This window comes from Alligator sinensis, unplaced genomic scaffold, assembly GCF_000455745.1.
Source record: "Alligator sinensis unplaced genomic scaffold, ASM45574v1 scaffold170_1, whole genome shotgun sequence".
NCBI classification, from domain to species: domain Eukaryota; kingdom Metazoa; phylum Chordata; order Crocodylia; family Alligatoridae; genus Alligator; species Alligator sinensis.
In genome coordinates this window covers 647871-655707 of record NW_005841863.1, presented here as the reverse complement: position 1 = coordinate 655707, position 7837 = coordinate 647871, and the positions used below count along the sequence as shown (strand labels likewise).

At 45.1% G+C, this 7837-nt stretch overlaps 1 protein-coding gene across 1 annotated transcript in view; it reads right to left on the bottom strand.

The window, feature by feature from the left end:
* LOC112552066 (ninjurin-1-like) overlaps positions 1-7837 on the bottom strand; it is a 411278-nt gene that overhangs the window by 350280 nt on the left and 53161 nt on the right. The gene's annotated exons all lie outside the window — the stretch shown is intronic.

Here is a 7837-nt window from a genome sequence, read left to right as displayed (position 1 = left end):
GTGGCGTGTGCGTGTGCAGGTGTGAAGCTTCGCTAGCTGCTTCAATTAGGAGGAGAATAGGCCCGACTCAGGAGCCAAATCTCTGAATTCAGTTGAAGTGGGAGATCAAGTAAAAGCTCTGAATTGATTCAGAAAAAAAGATTCAGAAAAGATCTGGCCAATTCAGAGATTCTGCCATCGACTAAACAGGCAGCTGACAGCTGCCTCCAGCTGGTAAGTCTGTTGGGGTAGGAGGAAAGGAAGGGGTATGGGGGAGGGAAGGATTGGGTCTAAGTTTGGGACAAACTGCCCAGCCAGGGCAGGGGGCACGTTACTGGGGGAGGGGGGCAGGGTAATGCGGGATGTGGGCATGCCAGTGCTCAGATCAGGGGGTCTGCCCTGCTGCTGCTTGCCCAGCCAGGGCGGGGCGGGGCAGGGGCACAGAATGCAGGTGCAACTCACTCCAGGTGAGGGGTAAACAGCAGCAGGGCATAGCCCGTGCTCCCAGCACTGCCACACCCGCATCCTGTGCTCCTCACGCCAGCTGGCAACTGGCAGCAGGGCATAGCCTACGCAGCTCCCCCTGCTGGGGCAGAGGCTGGCACAGCTGGGGGAGCCACCGGAGAAGCCTCCATGGCTGCCCTGCCCTGCCCAGCCCCAGCCCAGACCCAGCACTTAAAAAACAAACAAACAAACAAACAAAAGAAAGAAAGAAAAAAAGTCCTGCACTCACCGGCTCTGCAAGTGGCAATTGGGGCCTCTGGGCACTTGTGGCAGAGCCACACAGTGCAGGGCAGCAGGGATGGCCCCCCTGCTTGGCACCTACGTGGCAGCTGCCCCAAGGCACAGGTGCATCACAGCTTGGCAGCAAGCTGCGCAGTAGCTGGGATGGCTCCAGCCGGAGCTCAGCACCACTCAGCCCCAGCTCTCAGACAGTGCGTGGTGCCCTGTTGAGTCATGCTGTACCTGCGCCACAGGGCAGCTGCCACATGGGTGCTGGGGGGGAGGTGATCCCTGCTGCCCCCTGCTACAAGGGGGTGCTCTGCCATGAGCCCTCAGAGACCCCTGATTGCTGCTGCCAGCGCCTATGAGCGTGGGCTTTAAAAAAAAATTTTATTTAAGTGCCAGGACTAAGCTGGGGCCGGGCAGCTGATAGGGCTGAGCAGGGCAGCCATGGCGGGGCTTCTTTCATGGCTCTCCCTGCCCAGGGAAAGGCAGGCACAGCCGGAGGAACTGCTTGGCTGTGCCTGCCTCTCCCTGGATGATCCAAATCACCGAATCGCTCTGAATCAGCACCAAATCTTTCAAAGCTGATTTGGCCAAATCAATTACAGGCAGTGATTTGAATCTCTGAATCCAATCACTGTCCTCCGAATCAAGTACTTCCCTATTCACACAGGCCTAATGTGTATGTACACCACTCTCCCTCCTCACTGGACTACATTTATTCTGTGAAAAAGTGCTTCAGAATGCAGTGCCATGGCTCATTAAGTTTTTAGTATAAACAACTTCCTCTCCTATGCCACAATCCACCACTACCACCCAGTTCCTGGTTGTTTTTACCTTATTTGTTTAACGTTTAAAAATGTTCTTCATGCAAGCCTTCCTGAATTTGTTGACAAAAATGTTTTGGACTATTGGTGAACTTTGTTATTAGCAGCAGGAAGACTATGTATTATCCAGCAGGTGCTTCAGGGGGAATTCCATTGTTTGGTGTGAAAGGGGAGCAAATGGAAAGTACAGTGTTCATTAAAATGGATCGCACAACCAAGAATCAGACACTGCCTCGCTCATGTGGATACTGATTTTTTCCATTTCTGCTACACTGAGCTTATCATAGGAGAACGCACATGCAGCTGCATCTATGATATTTAGATTCCAAACAAGGGCTGATGAAATGTCTCAGTAATTCCTGCTTGCTTCTCCCCCTCCCCAAGTGACAGGAAGAAAATGCATTGCCGAGTCACTTCTAACCACTAAAATCTTACATTCATGGAGGACAGTTATCCCCGCCCCCATTAAACCACATTAGATCTGCTGTTTAACCACCACCCCCTCTGCCAACCTACACACATCTATTGATTCTTTTAAATTTGAAAACAAAATTTTACCACCTTTTGTCTTCGAGCCTTGGTAAATGATTCCAGGCTGCGTTTGCTGAAGAAATGTCAATAATTCACTATTCTATTCTTAAAAGCAACACTTATTTTAGGCTTGTGTGTACAGCGATTCTGAGCTGTCCGCTGGGTTCCAACTCTGAAAAATAGGTAACCATATTCTCAGACATTTTTTGGGCCTGCACGAAAAAAAAAAGAAAAGAAAAGACGCGTCAAGCCCCAAGGAATTGAGATATGGGGCTGAGCTCCATAAGTCAATTAAATGAAAAAAGCACATTCCTGGTTAAGAGCAAGACAGTTGAAAAGCCACAAGACAAGTGCCAATGTAGACACAGAAGTGAAGGATATATGTGAATAACAAAAATATAGTGCCGCATAGAGGTAAATGAGCTAACTCTGAACAAGTTTGCTTGGGTACCACAGGAAGTATAGATGCATCATCATGATGCTCAGTTCAAGTTCATTAACTCTGCTGAGAAGCCAGGTAAACTGCACTGAGCTCCTTCACGCTGCTGCAGTTAGACTGCTACAAGAACTTGAACTAGACTGTTTACCAGGCAGTTTGGTCACTTCTACACCGCACTGCAACACTTCAGCAAATTAAATATAGACACACTTTTAAGCAGTCCATGGTAGAGCAGTCACAAGGGCATTGCAAATAGCCTGACTGACTGATGGTGAAAAAACAAATCCTTCTGAGGACAAAGCAAGAGACCTGGTAACAAAAACCAGTGGTGAGTTGGTTCCAGCATAAGCAGGGAGGAGAGGGCGGGCTTTGATAAAAGAGAAGTTTCCATAACAGAGAGGAGCAGGCTGGGGGGCAAGTCAAAAAACTCACACCAGGTTGCCTCCCAGAACTTCAGGGCATGTCTGGTCTTCTAGCCCAAGTGGGAAGCCAGCCTAATTCAGCCATAGTGAAACATGAGGTTACATGAGTTAAAACACACACTTAGATTTTTGTTTTGTTTTTTAAATCATTGTCTATAAAGCTTGTTCCTTCAAATAAACCAGCCTCCTCATTCCATGAAAACTGTCCATAATGACATTGCTCTGATCCAAGATTCCTAGAGGGAAGAGATGTTGTCCAGGTGTACTAATAATAAGCAGCTGGCACAGATGAGGTATTTTACTCTGATCCTCGTCTAATATCAGGAGAATCATCAACTTCCAGCCCAGATCAGTCCAACACCTCAGAGGATGCTCTCAGAGACCAGAAGGGGAACAGAGGTATAGCAAACCCTCCATGAGAGGCTCTAAAAAACCTGCTCTTGCTGGTTGTGCAGAATAGTGACTGACAGAGAAAAAAATCCATCAGCCTGAAGGTGTTTGTCCCACCCAGGAACTCAAGAACCTTGCTCCTAAGCAGGACTTGCTTAGTTTGCAGCTCCACACCACCCAGCTTGGTTCATGGGCGTGGTCACAGCAATATTTCTAGTGCATATTTCTCTGCACAATTCTAAAGTCTCCCCTTCCTTCACACTTTTAAAGCATGGCACTGAGAGCAGTAGGGATCATCATATCCATATTAATGGCATAGTTAGTGCTGCCACCAGCTCTCCTCTATTGAACAAGTGCCTCTACCCTCACAGGCTCTCTGACTCTCAATGAACAGCAAATTAAAGTTTGCACCATTGAGCCTCCAAGATACTAGAAAGATCCCTCTGGGCACACAATCACTGAAACTGCTGAAAGTAATGCAACGATCAGGAACAGACAAAGGCTTCAGAATCTGCTTCTGAACTGGCTCCTTGTGAATACATCTGAGCACACGACTGGAAATCAGGTCAAAAGGATACGAATGGAACTTAAATGAAACACACAAGAACACTTAGACCCCAGCTCCGGGGTGACCTCTGCTCTGCTCTCCCGCACCAAAGTGATCTCCTGGATAAAGGAGGATTCCCAGTGGCATCAACATGCTATAGGAATTGTTACACCCCAATTGCTGGCTCAAAAAAAAAGTTTCACAGTGACAATTTCACTGTATAATAGAAACCACAGGATGCTGTTGCTACCTCTTGGAACTGTTTGCAGTTGGCACAGGCTACAGCAGCTTTTAGACAACAACCAAATGTGTGATCCTTCAGATGAGGAATGGAGAGCAAAAAAAGTTTTCATTAGACATCAAGAATATTTGAAAATGCCTTGTGTGTATATAGGACTAAGGCCAAGTCAAAGCAGTACTTAAACTCCCTTTAAGCTAAAGAATTGGTCTCCCCTAAAAACTGCATTTTTGTTTGTTACCCTGGACCCCATAACTTGAATGATAGCTATTAGCAAACTCTGGTGGCCCTTATCCTGAAAACTGTTTTTTTTCCAAGTATAGCAGCGGTGTCAAAACTCATCTGGCCACCAGGACCAGGTGAGTGGTATGGGTCCAGTCCATAGGTTGGATGACCAGAGCAAGGCTGACTCCAAAGGACAGACTGGATGCATTCATGCCAGATTCAGTGCTCATGGCACCTCCTTTGGCCAGTCTGGGACTGTGCTACACATGGTGCCTACTTCAGCCAGTCTGGGACCCTTGGACTGGCTGAAGCAGGCACCTCATGTGGCTCATGTCTTGGACCAGCCAGAGTGGGTACCGCATACAGTGCAGTTTGGGACTGGCTGGAGCGTGCGCCATGGGTACTGAATTTGGCATGTGGAGTGGTCTGGATTGCAGCCACCATGTACGTGTCCTGGACCAGTTGGGGCAGGCATCACATGCAGCTTGGGTGCCAGGCCCCATGCATGGAGACCGGTCTGGCACATCTCATGTGTTGCTTTCTCTGTTTGACACCCCTGCTATATTTGAAACCAGTTTTCAGGGTAACCTATCATTAGAGTTATAGGGTCCAGGATAACAAACAGAGATGCTCAAGACTCAGAAGCAGCACTGGGGACTGGATGATGGGATTCCACAGGCCAATTCTAGCCCACAGGCCATATCTTTGACAGGCCTAAAGCATAGGATCCCTGCCCATACTGGAATTACACTAACCCCTTCACAGAGCCAAAGGCGTAACTGCAAGAATCAGCCTGCAGGGCTGGGTGGGGTCTGTACTTATGGAATTGAGTCATTTAGCTCTATTTGTTGACATGCTTAATTGTGAAGACAAATTCAAGTAACCAGTATTAAGGACAGGATAAGGATTTTCATGCTTGTTTTTATAAGTTGGTATGACATGATTCAGGTAATACATTTGGTATGGTTGTCATTATGACTATGCAAATTGTTATCAAAAAGGTTACAGTCTTTAATCCCTCTTGAAGAAGACTGGCAGGGGGACTAAGAATTTAGGAAAAAACAGTATTTCATTACAGTAAATTCATCACATCACAACCTGTCTGACCATGGCATTCTGGTGGCCATATTAAAATAAATGAGCAAAACTGGCAGACAAACCTGAACTTTGGTTAACTAGGACTTCTGTCCCTCCTGTTTATTGTTTTGTCAATAATTTGGTAACCGATACCCTGTGAAGCCAAACCTTTCCTTCTGGGGAACTTCTGGCAGCCAAAGTTCTTGCAGTAAAAACAAATATAAAAATAAATTACTTCCACACAAAGATTTCTTTGGTGATTTAATGCAAAGAAAAGTTCTTAAACAAATATGAGTATTTGCTCTGGGAACCTCTTGTTTGCTGGTGCATATTTCCTCTTATCCCTTTTTGGTGAAATCTGCACCAAATATAAAAACCTTTGTCAATTTTCACTTCCTACCCTGTATCTAAGGAGGCTGTTACAATTTCCCTGCCTTATTCAGTTTAATCCATGCTACTGTGTGCAACAAGAGTATTATGCTCAACAACAATTTTGGGGAATTTAGCTAGCATATATGATGATATTATTGTAAGTGCATGTTTGTTCATTTACAAAGCCACAGCTTTTACATTTTCAAAGAGCAATTCTATATTCTGTAATAAAATTAAACCACTTGCTCACCTCTACCAGACATTTGTGCTGATTATAAAACTTTTTTTTTTAATCTAAAGTGACCAGCACACAGGAACCAGCTACCCTGAAAGACATGCAGTAAGGGAAATCCATCAAGGTTTTATGATTCTTTGTATGAAACTTTTAATGGAACTCTAGAAAATTAAAATTTAAGATAACCTGTTAGTGTAGTTGTCCACATGACAGCTTAGTATTCACCTATTATCCTTCATAGGTTGGAAAGAAATTCAGGATGTAACATAGAATGGATACAGCTAGATAGAAAATGTGGATGAAAAGTGTTGAAATGGCTTTAAACTGTTTCATACATTACCATCAGTATTATTGGTAAAGAGAATATTATATCAGTCTTTCAGTTGATATGAAGTTATCAAAACAATGGAAAGTTTCAGTATTAACCTGAGTTATTCTTACGGGAAGCCTAAAGTTTACGCAGCTTTCATGATCATGCACCAGGCTTGATTTACTCTTATTTTATGATAGTTTTATCTGCCACTGTTTGATGTCCATTGTTGCAATCTGATAAGAACTAATGAATTGCTTGAGGATACTTTTTGCAGTGCAAACCAAGTTTTAATCGGACGTACAAGGCTACATGTTCTCAACCGACATCTACTGCGATTTGTTGATTCGGATCACTGACCCCGATTCGATTTAGCTGAATCCAAATCCATAGATTTGATGCCAATTCAGAAAATCAGTGATTCAGACATAGACACAGCTTTAAATGCTTTTTCTACATACCTCGAGGTACCAGTGCGGCTTGTGGATGCTGCAATGCTGGGGAAGACGGAGCATCCCACAGGAGCGCATGGGGGGCCTTCCATGTGCTCAGCAGCAAACCTGGAAGTACTTTTGGATCTGCCGGGGAGTGTGCAGGGGGGGCCCACCCCACACCTCCCCAGCTTGGCGAACAGCTGTGGGGGACTCTGGGTGTCCCTCCCAGACCCAGGAGGCACCAGTTGCTGAGCCGGGGGGGGTGGGGGGGGCAGCACTCATAAGCCGCCTGCTACCTAGAGGTATGTAGAAAAAACATTTAAAGCCGTGTCTGCATCCGCATCATATAATCTTTCCAAATCGCTCCGAATTGATTCAGAGGGTTCCAATTCAATTCAGAGAGGTTAAAGGATCCTCTGACTCAATTCAGATTCAGAGATTCGGCCACCAAATCGGGCTGAATCTCCGCCGAACTGAATCAAGGACCAAAGCTTTGCACAGCCCTACTATTTACCAATTCACAGACATAATCAGCAAAAGAAGTCCAATTTTGTTCTCTGCAAGAGATTTCTAGATTCTACATTCACCAGATGTGAATCAAATTTCTCTTGATTTAAGGTACCTAAAAATAAATAAATAAATAAATAAAAAATAGAGAAATCTAATTCACATCTGGTGAATGTAGAATCACTCCGTCTCACTTGGATCATAACCAAGACACCAACTGTTTCATCCTGCGAGAACTGGTAACATATAGTGCAGATATTCAGGAATACCCGAGTTAGCCATCATGTGACTAGGATGCAGGGCATGGATTTCAGTGCAGGCTGTACAAGTCTGTAGGGGATGCCAGGTACATACTTGGGTTGCAAGCCTGTTCCACCCTGTTTTCACTATTATTGCCATCCAGTCTAGATAGATTAAAGCTAGAGCAGGCATGGCAATGTTACAATCACACCATCATCTGGCTGTGCAGACATTCTTGCAGAGAACTAAATTGTGGGCAAAGGAAAAAAATCAGTAGACAAGATACATTTGAAATCTAAGTAGCCAGAGATGAAAAGCAAGGTTCTTTTATGGTATTA